Consider the following 16,249-nt stretch of genomic DNA (forward strand, 5'->3'; position numbering starts at 1 on the left):
CAAGTATTCCCATCTTCAGGAATATTGTTGAATTTTGTTCTCTGTTCAGTTTATCCCAGGTTTCCCCAAGCCATCCTCAGGCTTAAAATCCATTTATAGGTGAATGATTCTAAATACATATCTGTCTCTCTAGGCCTGACATCTCCAAAGAGCCATATATGACTTGTACTGTATACTTAGAAACCTACCAGGAATCTCAGTAAACAAGTTCAAACAGAGCTCTTGATCTTATCTTGCTCTCAAATCTGCAGCTCTGCAGGAGAACTCTGTAGGAAAACTTCATTTTTCAAATTAGTAGTATGGCCTTGTACTAAGATACTCAAGTCAAAACCTGCCATTCCTTCACTGTCACATCTAGTCCTGCCACCGCTACCTCCAAAATACTTTCTTTTTTTTTTTAATTTTATTTAAAAGGAAAAAGAGAAAATTTGTTCTTTCCTTTACTTTGTCTTCTATCCAGCTGCTCCAGACCTGGCAAACATCATCTCTCCTAGGACTTTCCAGGGACCCTTCTCTTCTTTTTGCTTTGACTCTAGCAATTTTCAGATCAATGAACTTGGTTATTTGGCTTTGATTTCAAATTTAAAATTATGGAATTTGAAAGCGAAAACTGTAAGGGAGATGGGTACTAAAATTTTAAAAAACAGTATCTTGTCAAAATAATGATTCCCTTATGTTGGTGAGAAGAGACAGATATTGACAAGGAAGAAATATGGAAGAAATATTGGGTTGCCAGAAGTCTTCTATATCTTGATCTGGGACTTGATTATGTGACTGTACACATATACTCATATAAGTTACACCTCAATTTCTAAAAGTTAAAAAAAGAAAGAAGAAAAAAAAAACTTCTCGCCAAGATTCTACAGATAGCTTGGCAGCACATAAGAGGATGTTGTGGAATATACTTTCCTGGATTTCTTTCAGAAAACGATTGATTTCTAGCTGCCTGGGGGTGTTTAGTGCCTAGAATTAAAAATATGTAAATCACATTTGCTCTGCTTCATTCTACCCTTGCCTTTGCACTAGGTACACTGTGATGAGTATTTAATATGTCATGTAACATTTCTTCATAGAAGAATATTTAAGGACATTATGAATAATCAATATGCTGGGTGGAGGCAAGTCTGTGAGTATCCAGCTTGGCTTACACTTGCATTGTGAAACAAAATTACTGTGAGATTTGTAGGTCAAAAGCACCTATGTGTTTGTTAAGCCTTTGCTGGATCTCCTCAAAAGACACAGTGTCCTTCAGCTTCAGAAATAGGCTGGCCTTAAAGGATGTCTTGGAAATTTACACTGACGGAGGAATATAGTATCACAATCTGTAGAAGCCAAAAATACCAATGAATTCTTATTTGTCTTTTCTCTTTGCCCTTTTGATCAGGGAGAACAGACCTATTGTTTGTCTGCAGCTGAGTGGACATGATCTGCTGTCATATTCAGGAAAGTGTTCATGCTTTTTGGATACAGTAGATTTAAGGTGCTAGGAGCTTCATGTGGAATGTCAGCACAATGATCAAAACATGCAATCTACAGTGACACTTTCTTCATTCAGTACTTAATGTTATTGTACTGAAGGATAAGACCATGGACAACCTTCTGAATCTTTCTGTGCCCAAAATAACTACAAACAACTGTACCAGACTCATGGGATTTTTTAATTATTTAGGGGCTGATACATGTATAGTCACTAGCATATGGTGTGACTTACACAGATAAAGAAATGGCAAGACATATAAGTTAAATGGTGAAAAACTGAAAGCTTTCACTCTAAAATCAAGAACAAGATAAAGATGACCACCATCACCACTCTTATTTAACATAGTTCTGGAAACATTAACCAGAACAATTAGACAAGAGACAGAAATAAAAGGAATAGGAATAGGAATAGGAAAGAAAGAAGTTAAATTATTATTATTTACAGATGATATGATACTGTATGTGGAGATCCCAACAACTCTACGAAACAACTTGTAGATTTAATTGCCAAATTCTGTTGTAGAGTGGAATATAGTCAATACTCAAAAATCAATAGCCTTATTGTAATTGTACACAATTAACAAACTCACAGTGGGAGAAATTAGGAAACTAAAACCTTTCACAATAGCATCCCCTACAAAATGAAAAAATTAAGAATCAATATAACAAAGTAAGTAAAGTATAATTTACACTGGAAACTACAGCACTATGAAAAAAGAGTTCAAGGGGATATTAGAAATTGGAAAGACACTCCTTGTTTTTAGGTAAAGAGTCAACACAGTGACAATGACTATACTTCCAAAATTGTTAAAAGATTTAAGTCAATTCTAGTCAAAGTACCATTACCATACCTCTCAGAACTAGAGAAAACAATCTTAAAATTCATTTGGAGCCAGAAGAGACCTAGGGTAGAAAAAATAAGTCTAGGAAAAAAAAATACAAGGTATAACAATCCCTGACTTGAAATATAGTGCAGAGCTACTGTGATAGAAACAGTATGATATTGTTACCTCCTAAAAGACCTGAGGATCAATAGAACAGATTATAAAATGCAGAAACAACTTCAAATGCACTCAGTCACCTTATCTTTGAAAATGGGCGAAATATATTAAATAGACCTCTTGATGACATAAATGAAGGCAAAGACTTTATGGACAAAAATCCCAATTTCTCAGGAAATACTACAAAGAATCAATGGGATCTAATTTTATTTAAAAGTTTTTGCACAGTAAAAGAATTCAACAGAATGAAAGGCAACACACAATGGGAAAAATTCTAGCCAGTTGTTCCTCATACAAAGGCCTCATATTTGGAATGTACAAAGAACTCAGTTAGACTCTCCAAATTTCATGACCCAATCCAAACATGGGCACCTGAGATGGATATACACTTCTCAGATGAAGACTTACAAATGACAAATAAATATATAAAAATGTTCAACATCACTGGTCAAGGAGATTCCATGTCCCTCTAGAAAAAATTACTTATTATCAAGAAATCAACCAATAACAAACAATTGTGGGGCTGTGGGAAAATAGGAACTATTTTTCACTCTTGGTGGGAGTGCAGACTAGTCCCATCACTGTGGAAATCAGTGTTGAGATTCCTCAAAAATTAGGGCTAGCAGTCCAATTTGATCAAGCCATTCCTCAGCTTGGTATGTTCCCAAAAGAATTAAAAGCATTATAGCACAGGGATATATAGTTTGTACAGTTTGTGATAGGTAAACCTTGGAAACAATTCAAATGTCCATCAATTGATGAATAGATAAAAAGATATGATTTTTTTATACAATGGTGTATTATTCAGCCATAAAAATACTTGAGACATTTATATGGCTAAATGAATTGACCTTGAGACCATACTTGTAGTCAAATAAATGAGACAAACATGTCTCTCTGATGTGAGCAATTGTAAGTGGAAATCAGAGCTAAAATGTGTAATATATATTGTGAAATATATAGAAATTATTCAGAAGTAAATGGGAACCAGAAAGAGAAAGCGATAAAGGAAGGGACAAGAAAAAAAAAGAAATGAAGGATAAAATGGGAAAAAGGCCTTGTAGATAATGAGGGAAAGAGGGGTTGATCAAAATATATCATGTACTAGAGCAAATTGTCTATGATGAATGTGATCATTTTGTGTACATAAATAGTATCAATAAATTTAATCATAAAAACTAGAAAAACAAATACAAAATAAGGAGAAAGATCAAAAGTATTGCTAAGTCTCTACTAAATCACATTTCGATATTTTTCAGATTTGTTCTTTTCATACTATATTAAACATGTTTATTTTTAAAATATTAAATCACATGAATATCTAAATGCATTTTCATTGCTTTAAATAAAGGCTTTATATAAAGGGTGTGGAATAAATTTTAAAGCAAGTAATTTTTGGTAGTAGCAATTTACAATTTCAGGTCCATTTGGCTTGTGTTCTTAACCAAAATTTTGTGCTCTTTCTTTGAAGGAACATTGACTGAGCCAGCTAAAAATTAGGATACAAGGAAGGAAAGGTGATTCCCTGGCACAGAATCATGCCTTCACAATGTGAGGGAATTGTTATGGATTGAAAACTGGTGGTCAACTTAATGCCTGCTGGATTACATCAGCTTGCATTGAGAGAAGATGCTCCACCTGAGGAGGGTTGCCAGGATAAATAGGTGGAGAAGAAGGGATGTGTTGAGGGGGGTTGAGGCATTAAGGAGGCATTGTGGGTTTTCCTATGAGTTGCTGTCTGAGCTGTTGGTTCTCCTGGAGAGGCTTTGGTTCTCACATCGAGCATTGCTTCCTGGCTTCTGAAGGGAAGACATGTGCTGCTTGGTCTCCAGGATGAACTCGTCACCCTGCTTCCTGGCAGGTACCCAACTGTGCTTGGAGGAGCTCGGGGCCCTCCGTGTCACTGAGGACAGCTGTGGTGCCTTTCAGGACAGCCCTGCTCTTTGTTGTGAGTGTGACTTCTCGGCTCCAGCGTAGAACCCTCATCCCACTAGCACAGCTCCTTCATCCTGCTGGCATAGACTTTCTGGCTTCCACCGCTGACCCTTGGGTCTTCCCGGCACGAATCCATAAAAGAGACTGGCGTTAGTCCTTCTTGTGGGCTCTGGACCTCCAGTTGGACTCGTGAAGGCATTGTCCTGAGCTCTGGGTTTTTATCTGGACTCATGTAGAACATTGCCGTGGGGTTTAGGTTCTTGACTAAATAATCTATGTCTTTGGTGTTGCGGATAGATTTCCTGCATTGTCCTGTGTTAACTTTCGGTGACCATTATAAAAATATTATAAACTCCACGTCTAATCCTAATTGTTCTCTGTGTACAACCCTTAAGACAGGAATCGAGTGGTGTCTGGAGATCTGAAGCCATGTTAGACCTGTCTGCATTCATATGTATAACCTTGAGCAGGTCACTCACTTCTCATTCTCAGATTCTTCAACTACACATTAGTGAGTTGGACTAGAAATTCTCTGAGGTCCTTTTTTATCTAATCTTGATGTTATTTGGTTATGGTTCCCTTACTCTTCCCTGTCCACAGCAGAGGTTGATGTGGGAATGAGGCAGATGAGCCATTGTAGTGTATGTCTGAAACCACCTCCAGTGACAAATTTATCTGAGCAAATCTTCCTCCCATCCTCACTGACATTGATTTTTTTTTCCAAGTATGGGATCGATGCACTACTGAGATGAAGAGAGGAAAAGCACACAGTGTTCTTTCTCAAATCCACAGAGGGCAAGCCCTTGCAGATCTGTCTAGTCCAATCACTTGCCTTTGTTATTCTTCCTGGGGCTTCTGTAAGTGCAGTGCTCCAGGGGAGCAGGGACGGATGTGAAAGGTGGAGGGAAAGGTGAAGAAGCAATATTCTCCTCAACTTGGAGTCTAGGAACAGAAACAACTTGATTTGTGGTCAAAGCTTTACTAATTCTTGCTTCTGGAATCCTGAAATTGTTCCTTTCAACACCTCAGCTTCCCAGTCAACAATATAACAATCTTATGTAAATTAATTTGTAGTTAAATTAAATTCCTTTGTACGATGTCAAGTTATAAAATGGATATGGTTTCTCTCATTTTGGAAAATTTCTCCTACTCAACAGAAACCATTTATAAATACCTCCAGACATTGGAAAGGAGACTACACATCTTGGTCCTTGTGAGCCACAGAGGTCCTTGGTCCTGCCACAGAGGCCCACGTATCCAAAATCAAAGTCATGCTTTTCTTGACTTTGGAGAGTTTAGAGGAGGAGTATGTAAATCTAAATTAAGAACTGAACCCAGTAAGCAAGACAATGTGATGAAGACCAGAGAAGTATTTTTGGCATTAGGTATGCAGAGATTACTAAGAAGCTGATGGCCTAGATAGACACAGAAATTGGTCAGACAATTTCAGGCTATTACAGAAGAACTAAAGATGTTATGGGAAGGTAAGGCAGGGGCATCAAATGCGGATGAAATGGTAGTGGGGAGAGAAAAGGGAAGCCTTTCTTGAGAAGCAGAGTCCTGGAGCTTTGGTAGGATTTAATTGGGGAATATAGATTTTAGGAAAGAATTTCAAAGCAGAGGGTACTGCATGTACTAAGGTCAAGAATGAATTGTTTTATCAGAGAAAACTAGTACTGAAGTTCAGAACGGAGTGCATAATCCTATGTGGGGATGTGGAAGGCAGGAGAGAGCAGGATATAATAAGAAAAGAGAGAATAACAAGAGCAGGATATAACAAAAAAAAAGAGAATAACAAGAAAAGAAGTAAATGAAAATACAGTCTTTTGCTGAATTCCAATTTAAAAATATTATAAATGTCATGATGACCACAGAAGGTAAATGATTTTTTTTCAAAATATATTAGGATGGGATGAATACATAAAAAATCTGTTCTAAAGATTAGAAATAAAAACTTTTTCCACAAGACTTTCCAGAAGGCAATAATCATTGAGAAGTTGCATAGCAAGTTAATGACATACTAAATGTGTGGTATTGTAGTCAAAAATATTTCAAGTGTGCTATGAGTCCCATGGTAGAAGAAAGTAGCATGTGGAATGGAAAGTGTGTGTGTGTGTGCATGTGTGTGTGTGCGTGCATGCGCATCAGACAAAGCAAAGTCAGACTAATCTGAAATTTCACACTCTATGACTTTGGAAAATATCCTTTCAGCAAATATTAATTTCTTACTCTTCATTCTTGTCTTCATGAGGCTTCAGGAGGAATAATTTTTACATGTTGTGGAGAAGTTCCAGGTTTAGAAAATTCCCTTCTCAAGCAGGCAGTGCTCTTCAAGAAGAACAATTATGTTCAAATGGAAAAAACTGAAGCTCAAATTAGTTCTTCCCCAGAACATAGCCGCACAGCAAAGGAAACATTGGAGCCAGAACCCAAGCTCCCTGTGTCCTAGCCCAAGATTCTAGGCCCTTTGCTTGTCCATGGTAAAGGTTTCCTGACACTAAGGCCAAAAAGTTATGTAATATGTGATGGCCACTGGAATAATCCATAACAACACTAACACTTTAAGGCATTTGAATACAAAGATTTCTACTGTCTTACATCCAAATCCAACTCTGATACAACCCAAATTTAAGGGTAAATAAAATGAGGAGGAACGGGGACATGATAACATGATTTTAGGGATTATGCTACTTCATGCTAGCTGATGATGGACTGCCCAAATACTCTATAACCAAATGTGAAGAGGACCTTCAAGTTAAGGAAAGGCTTTAAGACCTGGCAGCAAGAGAGGAAAAATCTATTCATTTCATTCTGATTCATTTTCCTTCCTCTTTTATCAAAAGAACACGTTCAATATCAAAGGGAACCAAGGAGTGAAATTCTCTTGTCTGTGATGATGTTTGTTGGATAGCATGGCGATGTCCCTGTGTTCCATTTTCCCACATTCTCTTTGCCTCCTTTTTTCTTCACCAGGCAACAGAAATATCTGAACATTAGGTACAGAAATGTCTGAATGCCTGTGTGGTCATGGCTTGTGATAAGTGGCCCAAATAAAAAGAGTGTCTAGAAGTAGAGTGATCTTCATGGTCCTGGGCCAAATTGCAGAGAAACTGAGTTAGAAGAGCTGTAAAACAGTATTTCTGGAGATTTCTCCCTGTAAACTTTTGCTACTTCCATTTCCTATGGTGACACGCTGCCCTCTGATGGTAGACCTGTAGAAATGATCGAAGCTCTTTGGAATGATTTCCAGATTTGAGTCTCACCCCTGAGCTGAGTTCTCTTGAAAGTTTCGAAGGAAAGGCTCTGTGACCACTGATTTCCTGTGCACAGACAGGGAAGAGAGAAAGACTATGCAAGCAGATGGTGGGGGAAAAATTTTTTTTATTTTAAGAAACATAACAGAAAAGGATAAAAATGACACAGAATTTCAAAACAGGAAATTAACACTAATTAATATATTGCATACTGTTATCTTACAAATAGTTGTTCAGGTTATAAGATCTAGACATAAAAATGGTCAAACAAACATGACAGCACAGGGTGTTCTTTTTGATCAACTGGCATATTAGTATTATAGTTATCTATCTTGTATACATTACACACATACATTTATATATGTATACCTCTATACATAATCTTTTCCTTTCTTGCTTCTGTCCTCTATCCCAGTTGTTCTTTCCCTTTGAGAACTTTATTCCCCATTCATTATTAAAATATCTATTGTACATTTTGGATCTTATTATTCTTTCAGTATTTTATTTTTATTATTTTTACACTAGGGAGACAATACTATATTTATAAATGTGAGCTTGATTTATTTCACTTATGAAAAAATTGCCTCTATTTGCTTATAAAAGCTTCAAGATTATCCTTGTTTATAGCCAAGTAATATTGTATTTTATAAAACACATCTTTTTCATCCATTCTGTGGTTGATAGCTATTTGGGTTGTTTTCAAGATTTAGCTATTACAAATTGTGCTGCTATAAACATGGTGCAAATATATTTCTGTGGAGAACAACCAGCATCTCCTGAGATCCATGCCCTGTTGGAACTTAGGGATCTGGGAAACCAAGCAACCAGCTCACCTCTCTGGTAAATGACTGTGGCTCAGGCGAGCTGTGCTGCCCCAGGGTGAGAACCACCAGTATCTCCTGAAATCCACACCATGTTGGAACTTGGGATGCTGAGAAACCAAGCAACTAGCTCGCCTCCTTGGTAAGCAGCTATGGCTCAGGCAACCTGCAGCTGCCCCAGGGGGAGAACCATCAGTATCTCCTGAGATCTAAGCATGTTGGAACTTAGCGTGCTGGGAAACAAGCAACCAGCTTGCCTCCCTGGTAAGTGACTGTGGCTTGGGCAAGCTGCTGCCGTCCCAGGGGGAGAGCCACCAGCATCTCCTGAGATTTGTGCCATGTTGGAACTTGGGGCACTGGGAAACTAAGCAGCCATAATTTCCATAATTTCTCTCTCACTGAGTTTGTAGTTTATATAAAGGAATGCTACTGATTTTTGATTATTGACTTTTTATCCAGCTACACAGCTGAATTTTCTTATTAACTCTAGTGGACTTTCGATGGAGTTTTTGGAATCTTCTATGTAGAGTATCATGTCACCTGAAAATAGTGATCATTTAACCTCTTCCTTTCGTATTTTAATTACTTTTATTTCTCTCTCTTGTCTAATTGCTCTGGCTAATGTTTCCAAAACTATATTGAATAGCAGTGATGATAGTGGACATCCTTGTCTTATTCCTGATTTTAGAGAGAAAGCTTTCATTTTTGTCCATTTTGTATGATGTTGGCTGTTATTTTATCCTAGATGACTTTTAGTATGAATAAGTGTGGGACTTTATCAAAAGCTTTTTCTGCATCTATTGAGATGATCATGTGATTTTGTTTTTTGGCTCTGTCAATGTGTATTACATTTATTGATTTGCAAATATTTAAACCTTCCCTGCATTCCTGGGATAAATCCCACTTGGTTGTAATGTATCCTCTTCTTGCATCCTATCTGCTAGTATTGTATTTGCCAGTATTGTATTGAGAATTTTTGCGCCAATATTTATTTGGGCGATTGGCCAGTAGTTATCTTTTTTGGTTGAGTCTTTCTCTAGGTTTGGTATCGGAGTAATACTTGCCACCACAAATGACTTAGGGAAAACTGCTTCCTCTTCATTTCATTGAAGATATTGAGGGGTATTGGCATTAAATCTTCTCTAAATTTCTTGTAGAATTCAGCCACGAATCTATCAGGACCTAGGCTTTTCTTTGTTGTAATTTTTAATCACGTTGCTAATTTCAGTAGTTGATATTGGGTCATTCAAAATTGTTATATGTTCTAGATTCAGCATTAGTAATTCATACATTTCTAGGAATATGTCCATTTCCTCTGTGTTTTCAATTTTATGTCTGTAAAGATTTTCAAAGGAGGTATTCATGATCTTCTGAATTTCCATGGGGTCTATAGTAACTTAAACCTTTTCACTGTTTTTGATTTTTACTTTTTTCATCTTTTCATTTTTTATTGCATGAATTTGAGATTTTTCTTTTTCTTGATAAAGTTGGCTAGAGATTTATCAATTTTGTTTATTCTTTCAAAGAATCAGCTCTTTAATTTATTAGTTCTTTGTATTGTTTTCTTAGTCTCAATTGCATTAATTTCTGCTCTGGTCTTTACAATTTTGTTTCTTTTACGAGCTTTGGTCTTGATGTGCTCTTCTTTTTCTAAAAGCCTGAAATGTAGCATTAGGTTGTTTATTTGTACTTATACTGTTTTCCTGATGTGACAATTAATTGCTATATATTTCCCTCTTAGGATCATTTAATTGCATCCTACAGGTTTCAGTATGTTTTATCTGCATTTTCATTAAGTGATAAATATTGTTTAATTTCTTCTTTAGCTTTATCTGTAACTTATTGATTGTTCATGAGGTTATTATATAATTTCCATGTATTGGTGTAGGTTTTGCGATTAATTTCCAAATTCAGTGCACTATGGTCAGGTCATATGCATGGGATAATTTCAATCCCTTTGCACTTACTTAAGCATGTTTTACAGGCTAATATATGGTTTATTTTAGCGAATGTCTCATTACGGTTGAAAAGAATGTGTATTCTGGTGATGTTGGGTGGAATATTCTGTAAACACCTACTAAGTCCATTTATTCACAGGTTTGATTCTGTTGTTATTTATTTGCTGATTTTTGTCTAGTTGGTCTATCTCTTTGTGACAATGAGGTAGCAAGGTTCCCTGTTATTGTTCAAAGTCCCCTGCAATTGTGTTATTGCATATTTGAGTTTTCATGTCTATTAGTATTTGTTTTACATAGGTGGGCACTCCTTTATTTGGTGCATATATATTTATGATTGTAACCTTTTCCTCTTGAATTTTTCACTAACAAGTATGTAGTGACCTTCTTTATCTGTTTTGCTCATTTTTTGTTTGAAGTTCACATTATCTGAAAACGGAATTGCTATCTACTTTTTTCTGGGTTCCTGTTGCATGAAATATTGTTTTCCACCCTTTGAATTTTAGACTGAGTTTTCTTTTGAGTCACTTGTGTTTCTTGTATATAGTATATTACTCAATCCTGTTTCTTGATCCCTTCTGTCAACCTATTTCTCTTAATTAGTGAATTGATAATGGGTATAATTGTTATGTACTGGCTTAACTTTGTCAGGTTATTTTCCTGCTTGTTGATTTCCTCCTTTTTTAATTGCTTGCCCTGCCTAGTGATTTCTTTCTATTGTTGTTCTGGAAATTGTAGTCATTTTTGTTTCTCTTTAGTATGTCTTTTGCTACTCTTTCTAGGGTTGGTTTAGTAAACATGAATTTCTTCAGCTGTTCTTTGTCATAAAAGTATCATTTATGTAATAAATTTCAAAGAAAGTTTTGCAGAATATATTAATCTTGGTTGAAAGTTGTTTTATTTTAGGGCTTGAAATACTTCACTGCAAGTTAGTCTTGGATTTGTGCTGAGAAGTCTGATGTGATTTAAATGGGCTTTCTCTGATAGGTGAGTTGTGTCTTTTTTGTAACAGATTTTAGTGTTCTGTTTTTATGCTGAATTTCTGGTATATTAATTATTATATGTCTGGATGTAGATTTATTTTGGCTATGATGGTTTCATCTTCTATGTGCCTCACTTTTCTGTGTATTCAATTCTTTTCCCATGTTTGAGAAATTTTCTGCTATTAATTATCCAAATAGTTTTTTATGTTATTTGAGTTGACTCCTGCATTTTCATTCAATGCCTGTCAATCTTATACTGTTTCTCTTTGCATCATCTTGAAGCTGTTGAATTGTTATTTCATGATGTCTTGTTATTTCTAAAAGTTCTTTCCTTTCATGATCACTAGCCACAATCCTGTCTTCAGGTCTGAAAAATCTATCCTCACCTTCATTCAAATTGTTTTGTCAGGTTTCAATGGAATTTTTAGTTTTCTGGATATCTCTTTGAATTTGTTTCATACATTTTATTTATTTACTATATTGTTCATTCAAGGTTTTCATCATTTTCCTATGCTCCTGTAATTTTTTATTTATATCTTCTCTAGCTATGCCTAACAACTGTTTTATTAAGGTTGTCATTTATTTCTTTACCTGAGAGATTATTTCTAATCTGATTTTCTCTATAACCTCATGGATTTTTTTTACTTCACTTGCTATCTTTTTAGAAATTTCACATGCATGACTTCTAAAGTCCTCTATTTAGATGTCTCTTGTACTTGTTCTGGATGGGCTGGACATTTGAGATTGCAGTTTTCCTTTTCTTTTTTCATTTTCACCTCTTGGGTTAACATTTTGGTCTTTTCAGTTCCATTTGTCTCAATTACCTGTCATATAGGGTCCTACTGTGTGAGTGATATTTGTCCAATTGCTGGGTCCCACAGTGAAGGGGAAGGGCCAATCATCTGAATTTTTCCTGCAGAATATGTTGGGTAATTCCTATGTTCTTTCTAGGCTGACTGCCTAGCAATATTAATGTAAGCTAATCCTTAGCTCCTATTGTTACTGTAGCTTCAGGTTGTTCCAGACTACCAGACCTACCTGGCTATAGTGTGCACCTCAGCTGGAACCCTACTGTATCATTGAGGATCTCATAGGCCCTTTTAAGTTCCTCTGAGTTAGAGGAGGCCTTGTCAGTGGTCTCCTCAACCCACCCAGTGTTCTCTGAATGAAAGAAGGACTCATTCACACACTTTCTGGGCTTGACAAGATCCTACAGTTGGTGGGGAGGAGTTTGCTGCTGCTCTTGTTTACCTCCTGAAGTTCTCTACTTGAGGAAGAAACTCACCACACTGTCATAAGCCTGCTGAGGTCCTCTGTGTGGGTGAGGGTTTGCTGAGGCTCCTACTAGCCCACCAAGGTTATACAGGTGGTGGAAGGGGTTGCTGATGGTCTATGGGCTGCTGAGATCTATTGGGTGAAGTGGAAGGGGGGCTAATGATCCCACCAGCTTGGGCAGGTTGTTTGATATGCAAATCTAAAGAAATTATCCACCTTAAGTCCACCACCAGTACAGGATTGGGGTGAATATTCCTGACCAAAGATGTTAATATGGTCACTTTTTAACTTTATTCTTTCTCATGGTCCTGTAGATTTCTTGTTTGCTGTCCCGTAGAAGTAGGATTTGTCAAGGCAATATCAAGAAGACTATGGATAGAATAAAAGAACATAACCATTAATCACATTGGTGGACAGGATACTCCAGGCTAGTTGAGTAAATTAGATTCTATGCTATATTGACTTTAAAGTTAATAAATGAACATAGTTATTTTATGAAAGATGTTGGTCAACAGACACAATTTCGGCTTCTGGGAGAACATGGCGGACAGATAACAGCAACTATGGAGGCTCTCTGAAAGACTCGACTCAGAAGTCAGGAAGGGTGCGGAGTAAGGAGACATAAGCCGGTGGAGATATGCTCTGCTGACTCAGGAATGAACTGGGCTGAGAGAAACCAACTTGGAATGCAATCCTGGTGCTAGAACAGGAACAGAAAAGCCTCAGTGTGAAGGCTGGAGCCCGCACCATTGGAAGCCGTGATTTGGGTTTCCCACCACGCAGCGGCTGCCTCTACATCGGCTCGGTAAGGAGAGAGATGCAGGGAAGCTCTGAGAAGGGGAATCTGCGAACGAAGTCGAAAACAGGACGGGCAGGGAGGCGTGCACTGACTTGTGGTGAGGTGAGTGAGAGAAACTGACACTCTACCACAGTTTTACTCCAGCAGAGGACATTCTGGGCCCGGGCAGTCCTGCAGGAGCAGGGTGCGGTGGCGACTTCAGCCACACATCCCCCTCTCAGGCAGGATTGGTGAAAAGTGCCTAGCCTACGTGACACTGCTGGCAGACTCAGTAGGCTAGCCCAACCCAGATCCCAGAGCCTGACAATGGCCTGGAGGGGCAGGCCCCACATAGGCTGCCTGGTCTGGAACTTCCTGGTGTGCTGCGGAGGGTGGGAACACCTAACCGGCACAATTCGATCAGGCTGTGGCTGACAGGGAGGGAAGCTGAGCCTCCTATATAAGCTTGCATATATAAGGAACAGAGAACATGGGAAGAGGCAGCAACAAGAAAGGCTCCTTGGCCCCCAATTCTGAGAAACAGGCAATAGCAGTCACCGCACCAATAGACATAAAGCGCCATCTAGAGAGCCTCATAGATGAGTTCAGGAATGAAGTTATTAATGACCTGAAGCTAGAAATAAGCACAATAGTTAGAGAAATGTTAAGCACCACCCAAGAAAAAAACAGATGGTGGACTGGAAGAACAGAAAAAGAGGGGAGAATTGTTTGATGGAGAAAACAGAGAAAGCATAGAATACGTGAAGCAGGTTCAAAGGGACTACCAAGAAACTAAAAAGTCTATCGAAAACTGGCATAACAGCTTGAAAGAAACTAAAGACAGACTATCTGAACTGGAGGGCAGATTTGTAATATGGGAGAATGAAATGAAAAACTTCTTAAAAATAACAAAGAAACAAACAGCAATAATACAAAGACAAGAAGATGATAAGAGGATCCATAACTTAAGAATTAAGAACATAAAAGAAGTAGGGACACAATCAAATGAACTACAAAAGCTACTCACAGAAATAATCCAGGAGAATTTTCCTAATTTAGCAAAAGGTAAAGATACTCAGATGTATGAGGCATACAGAACCCCCACCACCTACAACCCAAACAGAGCTACACCCAGGCATATAATAATAAAAATTCCAGAAATTCAATACATGAACAGAATATTAAAAGCTGTCAGAGACAAGAAACAGACCACTTACAAGGGAACACCCATCAGAATTACAGCATATTTCTCTGCACAAACCATCAAATCATGAAGAGCGTGGGGGGAAATAATTCAGGCTTTGAAAGATAATAATCTCCAGCCAAGATTGAGATATTCTGCACAACGGTCCCTGGAAATAGATGGAAAAACAAGGTGCTTCCAGGATAAAGAGGAACTGGGGGAATTTGCAACCACCAATTCAACTCTACAGAGAGTATTGCAGGATGTTCTAAAAAAAGAAAAATACAAAGAATCCAGAAATAGTGGCGGGGAAGCCACAACGAATGGAGCAGAGAACAAAATGAAGAAGAGAAACTGACAGCTACTGACAGAAAAAGAGCTCAACAGAAATGAGGCCGAGAAGATTGGATGATAGGAACAGCTATTTTGGAGAAAATGACATCTTAATAGGTAATACTGATTTAGTATCATCTTGTTTTGAAGTCTCATCAAGCTTTTGTTCTTCTGTCTCCATTGGTCTAAATAGGTTGTATCTTATTGGATTTTATTATGTACGATAGTATAAGCAAAAACCTTTTAAAGACAAGGAGATTATACAGAAACCATTGTTCATTTTCTGTTAGTCGATTCTAAATACCCTGTAATGCTGTCATTCTCTTAAATGATTTTACATTGTTTTGATATATTTAATGCTACAGTACACGAAGTTGTACTCAAGGATTTCAAGGAAAGAGACAATATGGTAACTACTTTTGTGTCAGGATTATCTTGTGGTGAAACACTATTCTGCTTAAATGGTTATGTTTTGATCTGCGCTGTTTTGCTGTTATGCCCTCTTTTATCTCAATCTCCACTCCATTATTTACTTTTTTATTTTTATCCTTTTAATTAAGGGAAAATAAATAAAAATAGCAGGATATATTATAGTAACTCACTTTGACTTTCCATTATCTTGATTTAAAGCCCTGTATTACTCTCACCATCTTGTTTTTGACTGATGTTCCCCTATTCTGTTTTGCTGGATAGTATCAGGTTCGAAAGTTTAGGCAACAGCTGTGAAGATAATGAGATTCATTATGATGCCCATTCTCGTTGACTTTTATCTACTTTTGAAGACCTACAATGTCTCCAATGTTTTGGTTTTGCTGGTTTTGTTCTTTACTGTTTTGTTCAATTTTATTATAACTAATGATATAGGCAATTCTATTAGAGATAGCGGGAGGCATTATGGTAACCATTGTTGATGACCTTGTATTATGTTTTTACATTATCTATTATGTCCACCCTTTTGATTTGACCAACTCTGTTCTGTTATATCACATTTGGTTTTACTCTCTGCCAAAAAGTATTAAGAACCGTGGGAGCAATAAAACCCAAAACGTGTAATAGTCATTGTACAAAAGAGAGGAAAAGAAAGTGCTCTAAACTATATAACTGCATGTATATTTAAGTGTATAAGATAGAAAATGATATCACTGAGTTTTATTGGATCATTGAACAGAACTGTTTGCAGTATCATTGTTGGGATGTCCACATTACAAGCTTTAATTTTGTGACTTGAACAATTATTTCTAAGATGACAATA

This window comes from Cavia porcellus, unplaced genomic scaffold (genome assembly GCF_034190915.1).
Source record: "Cavia porcellus strain 051 isolate PalLab524CR breed Dunkin Hartley unplaced genomic scaffold, mCavPor4.1 scaffold_1, whole genome shotgun sequence".
Lineage (NCBI taxonomy): Eukaryota > Metazoa > Chordata > Mammalia > Rodentia > Caviidae > Cavia > Cavia porcellus.